Source organism: Jaculus jaculus, chromosome 3, assembly GCF_020740685.1.
Source record: "Jaculus jaculus isolate mJacJac1 chromosome 3, mJacJac1.mat.Y.cur, whole genome shotgun sequence".
In the NCBI taxonomy this organism is placed as follows: domain Eukaryota; kingdom Metazoa; phylum Chordata; class Mammalia; order Rodentia; family Dipodidae; genus Jaculus; species Jaculus jaculus.
This window is the reverse complement of record NC_059104.1, coordinates 65140968-65154118: the sequence shown is the minus strand read 5'-3', so window position 1 is coordinate 65154118 and position 13151 is coordinate 65140968. Positions and strand designations below refer to the sequence as shown.

Here is a 13151-nt window from a genome sequence, read left to right as displayed (position 1 = left end):
TGGCCTCAAAGTCACGGTGATCTTCCTACCTCTGTCTTCTGAGTGCTGGGATTAAAGATGTGTGCCACCATGCCCGGCTGAGAATTTAAAATTTTAAGAAGGTAGGAAGATCACCGTGAGTTTGAGGCCAGCCTGAGACTACATAGTAAATTCCAGATCAGCCTAGGCTAGAGGGAAACCCTTCCTCGAAAAATAAAACAAAACAAAAATTAATTTTCATGTGTGCGTACATGTTTGTGCATAGCATACATGATCAGGGCATGCTTATAGTCAGAGGACAACTTGGCATGTCCGTCCTTGCCTTTCACCTTGTTTGAAACAGGGTCTCTCATTTGGCTGTTCAGTGTTGCATTGGCAAGGCCATTAGGCCCGTGAGCTTCCAGGATTCTACTGTCTCTGCCTCCCATCTTGCTCGAGGCATGCTGAAATTACAGATACCCATCACAGTGTCTGGCTGTTTATGTGGGTTCTGGGGATCTGAACTTGAATATGCAAGCATGGGCAGTGCTTTATCCACTGAGCAATCCTCACTTTCCCATCTCTTAATTTTATTTTATATTTTTTAATAATTTTATTTATTTATTTATTTTCTGTTTTGTAGCATCTTTAATTCCTTTCATTTGTGTTTTGTCCTTTTGGTTGATGTGTTCTATCTGATTTATTGGTTTGCATATATTTTATTATTCTTGTATACCTGGAATGAATCCCTTTATTGAAGAAACTGTCTTTTACACTTTTATCACAGTATATGCTCATGGTATATGGTTTTTTATTTTTTTTTAATATTTTGTTTATTTATTTATTGGAGAGAGAGAGGTAGATAGAGAGAATGGACATGCCAGGGCCTCCAGCCATTGCAAACGAAGTCCAGACACATGTGCCACCTTGTGCATCTGGCTTATGTAGGTCCTAGGGAATTTAACCTAGGTCCTTAGTCTTCACAGGCAAGTGCCTTAACCACTAAGCCATCTCTCCAGCCTGGTATATGATCTTTCTCATGTGTTGCTGAGCAGACAGACATAGACAGACACAGAGAGAGAGATAGAAGGGGTACACCAGAGCCTCCTGCCACTGCAAACAAACTCCAAACACCTGCATCACTCTGTGCATTTGGCTTTACATGGGTACTGGGGAATAGAATCTAGGCCTTTAGGCATCACAAGCAAGCACCTTAACTGCTGAGCCATCTCTCCAGCCCTTACTTTATTTTTCTTTTTAGCTTTTAATTTTTTAAAAAACTTTATTTTTATTTATTTCTTCGAGAGAAAGAGAGAGAGAGAGAGAGAAAGAGAGAGAGAGAGAGGGAGGCAGGCAGGCAGAGAGAATGAGAATGGTGTGCCAGGGCCTGCAGCCACTGCAAATGAACTTCAGATACATGTGCCCCCTTGTGCATCTGTCTTACATGGGTTCTGGGGAACCATGAACCATGGTCCTTTGGCTTTTCAGGCAAATGCCTTTAACTGCTAAGCCACCTCTCCATCCCTATTTTTTGGCTGTTAGAGGTAGAGTCTTGCAATAGTGCAGGCTGACCTGGAATTCACTATATAGTCTCAGGCTGGCCTCAAACTCACAGAAATCCTCCTACCTCTGCCTCCCAAGTGCTGGGATTAAAGGCATGTACCACACTATGCCTGGCCCTTATTTTATTTTTGTTTTGTTTTGTTTTGTTTTGTTTTTGAGGTAGGGTTTCACTCTAGTCCAGGCTGACCTGGAATTCACTATGTAGTCTCAGGTTGTCCTCAAACTCATGGTGATCCTCCTACCTCTGCCTCCCAAATGCTGGGATTAAAGGCATGTGCCACCACACCCAGCCTGTTTTTTTTTTTTTTTTTCGAGGTAGGGTCTCACTCTGGTCCAGGCTGACCTGGAATTAACTCTGTCATCTCAGGGTGACCTTGAACTCATGGCAATCCTCCTACCTCTGCCTCCCGAGTGCTGGGATTAAAGGCGTCTGCCACCACGCCCGGCTCCCTTATTTTAGTTTTAAAAAGTATTTATTTATTTGAGCTGGAGAGATGACTCAGTGGTTAAATGTGCTTGCTTTTTTTTTTTTTTTTTTTTTGAGGTTGACGGAGTTTATTAGGACAGTTGGGATAGGATACCTCCTGAAAAGCAGCACAGGCCTGCAGGCCGTGAGAAAGGAGGGAGTTTGACAGTTGGAATTGTGGGACTTGATAAAGGGTTAATGCTATTTGAAGAAGGTAGATTATTAAGAGAACTTGAAGTTTTCATTCAAATGGATGGTGTGATTTACAACTTTTGTAAATATCACAAATGTAAGGTTATTGACAAAAAAGTGGGGGGACCTCACCTCTTCAACGCCAGCTAACTTTGTTTTTGCATAAATTAAAACCAGAATTCTAAAAGTTTACCATTTTTGTTTCTGGGACTGACTTTAGTAATGCTCTGTTTCATCTTAAGTATAGCATAATTGGAGAACAATGGGCTCTTGTGAGGTCTTGATTTTTCAGTTAAATACTGTTATCATGAGGTAATTGTTAGCGTCTTGAGTCTGATTATGAAATAGGCAGAAACTTGAAGAAACAAAGAGTTGGAAATTGGTTGACAATGCAGTTGTCTTTAAACATCTCAAATGGAAAACTTTTACGTTAGTGAGATGTACTTGAATTTCAGAGCTTAACAGAAATTTTAATTACTTTTTATTGAAAACTGCACTGAACACTAAATGTCCACCTTTACAATAAACAAATACAGTAACGGTAACTCATACTAAAACAAAACATACTTCTGATAGCCATTATTTTTCTGTTTGGGACAGTTTAAAGTTTTTTTTTTTTGTCACAAAAACAGGAATGTACCCATACAAAGGCTCAAAATAGGCCATCTTTTTAAACAAAAAGGCAATGATTCACAAAAGACTATGAATAGAACATGTAACTAGTTGATACAAATCTAACAGGATTTGTTAAAATCAGTCACATCTAACACATCTGAAGTGTTCTTGTATAAAATATCACTTGAAGAAAAGAATTTATCAATGTCTAAAAAAGTGGGTTTGTTCATAGACAATCTGACAAGTTACCATAAAATGTGTTTCCTGAGACATAAGGAAATGCAACATTATTCTTCTTGAACCCTTATAGTTCAAGACTTTCCACTCAATAAAATAGCTGAGGATCTGAAACTGAGAAAATATATTTTAGTACAAACAGCTTGTGAAACTTAATACTTTTTCTTTTTTCCTTTTTTTTTTTTTTTTGCATCATCAGAGGGTATTACTTAGAACAACCAACTTGCCCGCTCAGTATGCAGTTCAGTTCAGATGTGAGACTTCTCTGTGCTGTCTTCAGTCCTGTGCGTGCAGATGTCTACCAGGCAGTGCTCTCCCCATCTTGCAGTAATTTACTCTTCCTATCAGCAACAAGAGGTAATGAACCCCTGTGTACCAAAGGGACTAGAGTCACGTGGTGGGGTTTCCTGTCGATAGCTTTATTTTGATGTTTGGAACTCTTGATGCAACATTCTACAGCAAGCTGCTCGGGACCTGCTGTGCCCAAGGGACTGAAAAGGAAAAGCTCTATTTATTCTTTGTGATTTGATGCACAGATGAAAAACAACACACAATAACAGAAGTTGGTCGTTAATAAATCACATCGTAGTCTTTCAGCGCTTCGGGAAGCAGATGACATCTTCAGTTTTCTCGCTCTTGTAGCTGTCACACCGCAATGTCAGTGATGCGTTCTGTCTAGGATCAGTTAAAAAGACTGTCAAATTCCATTTTTAAGTTCTTCCATTTTCCACTGTCTCTTGGTCCCAAGTGTATCTCAATGATTACCTCTCGGCACTCTCTGCTATTGCTCATTGGGGTGCTCTCGATTGTCCCCGTGTTTGGTGGGTTGGTTGGGAAAGGGAGCTTGGGAAGGGTGTGCCACTGTGGGGAGGTTGTAAGTCACAGGGATGCTTCCAGGAATAATCCCTTCCATGGCTGCAGGAAGCCCACCTGGGGCCACACCCACGATGCCTGAGTGGACTGTGCGTCACAGAAGGCCACGGTGGCCAGGTCCTTCAGGATGGGCATCTCCACAGTGCACTCTCTGCGGTCCAGCAGTGCCACTAGGGAGCGAGGGCGCAGGGGGCCGTTCATGATCTGGGGGCGGATACCTTCACAAATTCTGTCCAATCGCTGTCACTTTGTGCTTATCCACAAGGGCCATTCTTTATCGAACTTTGCAACTCTGATTCAAAAGGCAAAGCGGTCCTCTAAGAACTTAGGGGACTCGCAGGAGTCTGCGTGCATCGCGCCACTATGAACCCAATATGAATGCGTCCGCAAACTCTACAGTTCACGCGACGGGCTGTCTTCCCGATACAACTTCATCAGTTCACCACCATTTACGTTGAGGAAACCCTGTCCAGGGTCTCCAGCGTCCACGGCGAAGGACGCCCACCCGGGAGGCGGCTCCCGCCCCTCCCACCCCACCCGGGAGGCGGCGGTGGCGGTGGTGGAGGCTGCGCGGCCACCCCCTCAGCGGGGCATGGCTTCCAGCTCGGTCCCTCGATCCTCAGGCCCCCGCCGGCTCCTCAATGTGCTTGCTTTTAAAGCCTTATTGCCCAAGTTTGATTCCCCAGTTCCTACATAAATCCAGGCACACAAGATGATGCATGCACCTGAAGCTTGCAATGGTGGAAGGCCCTGGTGCACCCATACTCTCTCTCCCTCTCTTTGTGTCCCTCAGATACATACATAAATAAATATTTTAAATGTATTTTAACTTTGTTAATGTTTATTTGACAGAGGAGAGAGAGGGAGAATGGGTGTCCAAGACCTCCTGCCACCACAAATGAACTCCAGACTCATGTGTCACTTTGTGCATCTGGCTTTACATGGGTACCGGAGAGTCAAACTCGGATTGTCAGGCTTTGCAATACAGCACCTTTAACCATGGAGCCATCTCTCCAGTCCCTAAAGTATTTATTTAGTTAGTTTATGGATTTACTTTGTGTAGGTATTAGGGGTTGAACTCAGGCCTTCATGCTTGCAAGGCAAACATTTTACCAGCTGAACTAACTCTCCAGCCCACCTTATTATTTTATTTTTTAATTTTTTAAAATTTCATTTTATTTATTTATTAGAGAGAGAGAAAGAGAGAGAGAGAGAGAGAGAGGGAGAGAGGGAGAGAGAGAATAAGTACACCAGTGTCTCCAGCCACTGCAAATTCCAGACACATGCACCACCTTGTGAATGTACCTTACGTGTGTCCTGGGGAAACTGAACTGAGGTCATTTGGCTTTGCAGGCAAACACCTTAACCACTAAGCCATCTCTCCATCCCCCTTTTTATTTTTAATTTAATTCAATTAATTAATTATTTATTTTTTGTTTTTCAAGGTAGGGTCTCACTCCTGTCCAGGATGACCTGGAATTAACTATGTAGTCTCAGGGTGGCCTTGAACTCATGGCGATCCTCCTACCTTTGCCTCCTGAGTGCTGGGATTAAAGGCATGCACCACCACGCCTGGCCCCATTTTATTTTTTTAAGACAGGGTTTTGCTATGGCAGCCTGGGTTGACCTTGAACTCATGATTCTCCTCCCTCAGATTCCTGAGCAGCTGAGATTACAGGTTAGGTTTTAAATGTTATTTAAAATGACATTTTCATGCATGTATACTTTTTCACATTCACTTCTCTGCTGCCCTTCTCCATCACTGATTCTTTCTACCCTCTCTCCTTCCTACTTTCAAGATACACACTCTTGATTTGCAGGATGACGAAATCAATTTAAAAAGTAAAGACAGTATGGTCCAGGTTTCTTACTGCTGCCCAGCTGGCCCTGCCTGATGCCCATTCCTTCAGTTCAGTCTGCCAGGCATGCTGCTGGGAAGGACTCATTTCCCCACTGAAGGGCTGTGTTTGCTTCAACAAAGGGGAGAATGCGCTCTCAACAGTACTAACAACAAACTGGACTTGAACTCTGCCTAATATTCTTTTCCCAGGAAACACAGCAGGCCCAATGCCTCGGACTGATAAGTGGAGGTTTCCTCTTCCCTAAAACCTTCTTGCTAAGAGCTGGGGGAAGCCGCCTGTGCCCCCATGCTGAGCTTGGGCTGCTGGCTGGAGCTGGCAATGGTTCAGGGACTGGTTCTGAAGGGGTCTGGTTCAGCGTGCCTCAACCTGCCAGGGCACCTGCATCTCTAAATAGACTGGTAACATTTTCATCACCCACAGCTGCCATTGTCTAGTTCTAGTTCATGATTTCCATTTGCCGTCAGTTGTGCTAAACTTGACCCTTTCTATCTCACTGCTGGGTCTTCTCCCAGGGTTCCAAGAGCTGTGACCTCCAGCTCATTGCTAGCTCCAGACCTCTGGATGCAACGCCACATCTAGAACTCTAAGGCACGGAGGCTGTAAATCTCCCTATGCATGAATGGAAAGCACAGGGCTTCTCCGCACCAACCCGGTGACATGAACGCGATTGCACTTTGGATCTCCTCCTTCTGTTCACAGGCATTGTTAACTCTTCTTTTTCTCTTCCCAACATCCTTGATTTGCTATTTTCCCTCTATTTCCATCTAGTTCTTTTTTTTAACTTTCTTTTTTAAAAAATTTTTTTATTAATTAGTTTTGTATTTAGCAAATACAGTCAGTTTGGTACCATTATTAGGCTCATCCACGACCTATACCCTCCCCCTTGGTCAAGGTGCATAATGCTTTTGATGTGTTGTTGGATTCGGTTTGCGAGGATTTTGTTCAGGATCTTTGCATCTAAGTTCATCAGGGAAATAGGCTGGTAGTTTCTTTACTTGTGGCATCTGTGCCTGGTTTTGGAATTAGGGTGATACTAGCTTTATAAAAGGAGTTGGGTAGCTTTCCCTGTTCTCCAATTGTGTGGCATAGTTTTAGGAAGATTGGTTTGGGTTCTTCCATGAAGGTTTGATAGAATTCAGTTGAGAAGCCATCTGGTCCTGGACTCTTCTTTTTGGGGAGGTTTTTAAATTTCTTTTTCAATCTCCATGATTGTGATGGGTTTATTGAGGAGATTAATCTGCTCTGAGTTTAGCTTTGATAGATGGTATGCATCCAGGAATTTATCCATCTCCTCCACATTATCCAGTTTTGTGGAGTAGAGGGTTTTGTATTTTTTTTTTTTTTTTTTTTTAGTTTTGTATTCAGCTAATACAGGTAGTTTGGTACCATTATTAGGCTCATCCGTGACCTACCCCCTCCCCATTGGCCCCTCCTTGTTGAGGTATATGGGTCATGCATTGTGGAGTTAGCCCACAATTATTGGTATGATAAATGTCTCTGCATATCATGATCCAACATGTAGCTCTGACATTCTTTCAGCCCCCTCTTCCGCAAAATTTCCCTGAGCCATGTTGGGTTCATTTTTGGTCTGCTTCAGTGATGCGGTGTTGGGGGCCTCTGAGGCTCTGGCTCTCTGATTTGGTAGCAGTTGATTTTTCTCTGTGTTGTTCTCCTTCCCCCTTGTGCTGGCATCCGGTTCATCAGGAAAACAGCACCCTTGCTTGTTTTGCCAATTTTCCTTAGTTTCAGACGGGGCCCTTTTGAGGTATGATGGGGTGGCTCTCTCCTTAGGATCCTCATCTGTCTGAAAAAGAGAAGCAGATTCTCCAACGGAGAGTAACTTAGCACCAGGACAAATGAGATAACCCTTACTTTTTTTTATAGAGAGTTTAATAGGTATAGGCCCTCTTGTAGCCCACGAATGATGGTAGCTTGATATTGGAGAGTGGGCTTAAGTTTGGATATGTTTCTGACTTGTTTCCCAGCTCCAGCTATGGGTTCCGTACTACTGAGGGGATCAGTTAGCCAAATCAAGAGCAGCTGGTTCCCATCATGGCTGTGTGCCACTATTGCACTTGTGTGGGCATCACAACAGGTTATTTGCTGCTAAGTAGGTTAGACCATGAGTTGCTTGGACAGATATTGGTCATTTCCCCCAGTTGCCCATGTAGCACCTTCTGGCAGTAGACACACTGTCTGGGGACTGACTCTCTCCTGGCTTACAGCCATGCTGTTCCATTTTACTTGTCAGCTGCATATGCTGTCTTCAGCAGTATGTCTTACCACTAACCTTTGGTGGGTCATCAAGTACTCAGACAGAAATCTGTCATTCTTTTAGGAAACCTTGTAGGTTTCTCTGATCAAAAGCTCATTGTGGATGATAGCCCCATTCTGGTGCTGGGAGTTACAGGTCAGTGCCCACTAAGAAAATGAGAAAAAAGATAACTAATATACAAGAGTTAGAGAGACAAGAGAGAGAGGGAGAGGGAGATGGAGAAGGAGGGAGGGAAGATGTAGAGGATTTAGGTTAGACTGATCCTACCCTCTCCAATGTCTTGTGGTTCATGTGTTTCCTGTAAGGGCCTGGTGAAGGTTCAGCCATTTGGTCTGACTTTTAGGAAGTAGAATTTTATGGTACCATTGCAGTTTGGGTCTAGAATTGTGTTTCTCACCCCTTCAATGCCCTCCCCTCCCTCCCCATCCATTCTAGTGTCTAGTCCATGAGATGCTTGCTGGGTATGTAAGGTACCTTGGGTAGATTCAAGTTAGGTGCTATAGATGAGTGAGACTATGTGGTGATTTTTATTCTGTGATTGGGTAAGTTCACTGAGAATGATCTGTTCCAGGTTCAACCATTTTTCCTCAAATTTCTTTGTGTCATTTTTTCTTACTGCTGTATAGAAGTCCATTGTGTAGATATACCACATCTTAGTTATCCATTCTTCTAGTGATGGACATCTGGATTGATTCCAGCTCTTGGCTATTATGAATTGAACCACTATAAACATGGTTGAGCAAATCTCTCTGGCCTGTGGTTTGAAGGTTTTAGGGCAGATGCCCAGTAAGGGAATAATTGAGTCTGTTGGTATCCCTATAGTCAGCTTTTTCAGGAGTCTCCATATTGCTTTCCAAAGTGGTTGTACCATCCTACATTCCCACCAACAGTGGATGAATGTTACTACTTCTCCACATCCTCACAAGCATTTATTTTTATTTGATTTTTTGATGTTTGCTATCCTTATTGGGGTAAGGTGGAATCTCATAGTTGTTTTAATTTGCATTTCTCAGATGATTTTCTAAAGTGTGTGTTTGCCATTTGTATTTTTTCTTCTGTGAACTGCCTGTTCAGCTCTTTGCCCCATTTTGTGAGTGGGGTGTTTGACTTCTTACTGTTTAGATTTTTGAGTTCTTTGTAGATTCTAGAGATTAGGCCTCTATCTGTTGGATAACCAGCAAATATTTTCTCCCATTCTGTGGGTAATCTATTGGATTTGCTTATTGTGTGCTTGTCTGTAAAGAAACTCTTCAGCTTCATGTGATCCCATTGGTTGAGTGACTGTTTAAGTTTGTGAGCTACTGGGGTTTGTTCAGGAAGTCTTTTTCCATTTCTATACCATGGAAAGTACTTCCTAAATTTTCTTCCAGTAGTATTCGAGTTTCTGGTCTTATAGTGAGGTCTTTGATCCATTTGGATTTGAGTGTAGTGCATGGTGAAATGTGTGGATCAAGTTTCAGTTTCTTGCATGTGGTTATCCAGTTTGTCCAGCACCATTTGTTGAAGATGCTGTCTTTTTTCCAGCCTATATTGTTCGGGCCTTTGTCAAATATCAAGTAGCTATAGTTGCTTGACCCAAAGTCTGGGTCCTCAAGTCTATTCCATTGGTCTATATTCCTGTTTTTATGCCAGTACCATGCTGTGTTTATTATTATGGCTTTGTAATATAGCTTTAGATCACGTATGGTGATGCCTCCAGAGGTATTTATTTTGCTGAGGATATGTTTGGATATGCGAGGCCTTCTGCCTTTCCATATGAAATCTGAGATCATTTTTTCTATCTCTGTGAAGAACACTGTAGGGATTTTAATTGGAATTGCATTAAATCTCTATATTGCCTTTGGTAGGATTGTCATCTTCACAATGTTAATTCTGCCTATCCAGGAGCATGGGAGGTCTTTCCATTTCCTCAAGTCCTCCTCAATTTCTTTTTTGAGTGTTTTTATGTTTTCGTTGTATAGATCTTTCACTTCCTTGGTTAACGTTATTCCAAGGTATTTTTGTTGTTGTTGCTATTGAAAATTGGACTATGTCCCTTATTTCTTTCTCTGTATCTTTGTCATTTGCATATAGAAATGCTACTGATTTTGTGCATTGATTTTGTATCCTGCTACTTTGCTATAGGAGGAATTTTGTGATGGAGTCTCTCAGGTCTCTTACATATACAATCATGTCATCAGGGAATAGAGCTAACTTAACTTCTTCCTTTCCAAATTGTATCCCTTTTATTTCCTTCTCCTGTCTTATTGCTTGAGCTAGGACTTCCAGTACTATATTGAAAAGCAGAGGTGAGAGAGGACCACCCTGTCTTGTTCCTGATCTTAGTGGGAATTCCTCCAGTCTCTCAGTATTAAGTAGTATTTGGGCCTTCGGAGCTTTGTATATTGCCTTTATTATGTTAAGATATGAACCAACCATGCCAATTCTCTCCAATGTTTTGATCATGAAGTGATGTTGTATCTTGTCAAAGGCCTTTTCTTCATCTATCGAAATGATCATGTGGTTTTTATGTTTAACCTTGTTTATGTGGTTTATCACAATGACAGATTTCCATATGTTGAACTACCCCTGTGTTCCTGGGATGAATCCCACTTGGTCAAGGTGGATAATGCTTTTGATGTGTTGTTGGATTTGGTTTGTGAGGATTTTATTAAGGATCTTTGCATCTAAGTTCATTAGGGAAATAGGCCAGTAGTTTTCTTTTCTTGTGGCATCTGTGCCTGGTTTTGGAATTAGGGTGATACTGGCTTCATAAAAGGAGTTGGATAGCTTTCCCTGTTCTACAATTATGTGGCACAGTTTTAGGAAGATTGGTTTGAGTTCTTCCATGAAGGTTTGATAGAATTCAGCTGAGAAGCCATCTGGTCCTGGACTCTTCTTTTTGGGGAGGTTTTAAAATTTCTTTTTCAATCTCCATGATTGTGATGGGTTTCTTGAGGTGATTAATCTGCTCTGAGTTTAGCTTTGATAGATGGTATGCATCCAGGAATTTATCCATCTTCTCCACATTATCCAATTTTGTGGAGTAGAGGTTTTTGAAATAAGCCCTGATGACTCTCCCAATTTCATTATGTCTGTTGTGATCTCTCCTTTTTCATTTTGAATTTTGTTAATTTGAAGTTTCTCCTTTTTTTTTGTTTGATCAAATTGGTCAGGGATTTGTCAATCTTGTTTATTTTTTCAAAGAACCAGCTCTTTGTATTGTCAATTGTCTTAATTGTTTCCTTGGTTTCCAATACATAAATTTCTGCTCTGATTTTAATTATTTCTTTCCTTCTGGATCTCTTTGGGTTAGATTTTTCTTGTTTTTCCAGTGCCTTTAGGTGGATGGTTAGGTTATTGATTTGGGATCTTTCTGTCCTTTTTCTGAAGGCATTGAGTGCTATGAATTTTCACCTGAGGATCGCTGTTATTGTGTCCCATAAGTTTTGGCATGATGTGTTCTCATTGTCATTCGGTTACAAAAATTTTGCAATTTCATTTTTTATTTCATCCACTATCCATTTATTGTTTAAAAGTGTGATGTTCAGTTTCTAAGCACCGTTGGGATTCTTGGTGGGTCTTTTCTTGTTGATTTCTAGCAATATAGCACTGTGATCTGATATCATGCAGGGAATTACATCAATTTTCCTAAATATGTGGAGGCAGTCCTTGTGACCCAGTATATGATCTATTTTAGAGAATGTTCCATGGGCTGCTGAGAAGAACGTGTAGTCTTGTGGATTTGGGATGGAAAGTTCTGTAGATGTCAGTTAGGTCTAAGTGATCTATGGTTCTGTTGAGCTCTCTTACTTCCCTGTTGAGTTTCTGTTTGGATGATCTGTCTATTGCTGATAATGGTGTACTGAAGTCCCCAGCTATGATGATGTTGATGGTTATTTCTGTTTCATTGTCAAGTAAGTTTTGTTTTATGAACTGTGGTGCCCCTGTGTTTGGTGCATAGAGATTTATGATTGTAATATCCTCTTGATGGATTGTTCCCTTGATAAGTAGGAAGTAGCCTTCTTTGTCTTTTTTGATTTAGTTTTAAGTCTATTTTATTCAATATTAATATAGCTACACCTGCTTGTTTCTTATTCCCATTTTCTTGGAATATTGTTTTCCACCCTTTCACCCTGAGGAGGTGTCTGTCCTTAGTGGTGAGGTGGGTTTCTTGAAGGCAACAGATTGAGGGGTCTAATTTTTTGACCCATCCTGTTAGCTTGTGTCTCTTGATGAGTGAATTAAGGTCATTAGTATTGAGGGTAATGACTGTGATATTTGATTTGATCCCTGCCATATTGTGATGGTTTATGTGGGTTGGTGTTTTCATGGGCCTTGAAGTTTCTTTTCTTCTTCTTTTTTTTTTTTTTGTGACCACTCTGAGTTTTGTTATTGTGATCTGCTTCTTGTACGCATTTCCGGTTGATTATTTGTTTCTTCTCTATGGAGAATTTCCTGAAATACTCTCTGTAGGTTTGGTTTTGTGTTCATATAATTGTAAAGCTGAGTTTTGACATGGCAAGTTTTTCTTTCACCATCTATTATGAGGGATACTTTTGCTGGGTAGAGTAGTTTGGGTTGGAAGGCATAGGTTCCTAGACTTGGGAGTGTTTCATTCCTGGCCCTTCTAGCTTTCAGGGTTTCCATTGAGAAATCTGGAGTAATTCTGATGGGGTTACCTTTGAAAGTGGTGTGCTGTTTTCCCCCTAGCTGCTTTTAGGATTTTCTCTTTGGTGTCAATGTTTAGAATTTTAATGACAATATGTCTTGGAGAGTTTCTCCTTTGGTCCAGTGTGTTTGGAGTTCTGTTGGCTTCTTGTATCTTGATGGGCCTTTCTTTTAAGAGACTGGGGAAGTTTTCTTCAATTATTTTGTTAAATAAGTTCTCCATGCCTTTGGTCTGAAATTTTTCTCCTTCTGGTGTTCCAATGATCCTGGTATTAGGACGTTTAAGTGTATCCCACAATTCCCTCATGTTCTGTTCACAGGAACTTTTGAACTTTCTGAAATTTTTGAACTCTCGAACTGTTTCTTCCATCTTGTATTCCAGATCAGAGTTTCTATCCTCCACATGGCTGACTTCTTGAGAACTTCTACAGAGTTTTAGAGTTGTTCAATTAGGTTTGCA

The 13151-nt window shown here is 41.3% G+C and overlaps 1 protein-coding gene across 1 annotated transcript in view; it reads right to left on the bottom strand.

The window, feature by feature from the left end:
• Nucleotides 1–4389, bottom strand: part of Slc25a30 (solute carrier family 25 member 30) — a 180685-nt gene extending 176296 nt beyond the window's left edge. Inside the window, exon 1 of the mRNA XM_045145318.1 lies at nucleotides 3044–4389. The gene's annotated coding sequence lies outside the window, so the exon portion shown is untranslated. The remainder of the gene's footprint in view (nucleotides 1–3043) is intronic.
• Between the last annotated feature and the right edge of the window lie 8762 nt (nucleotides 4390–13151).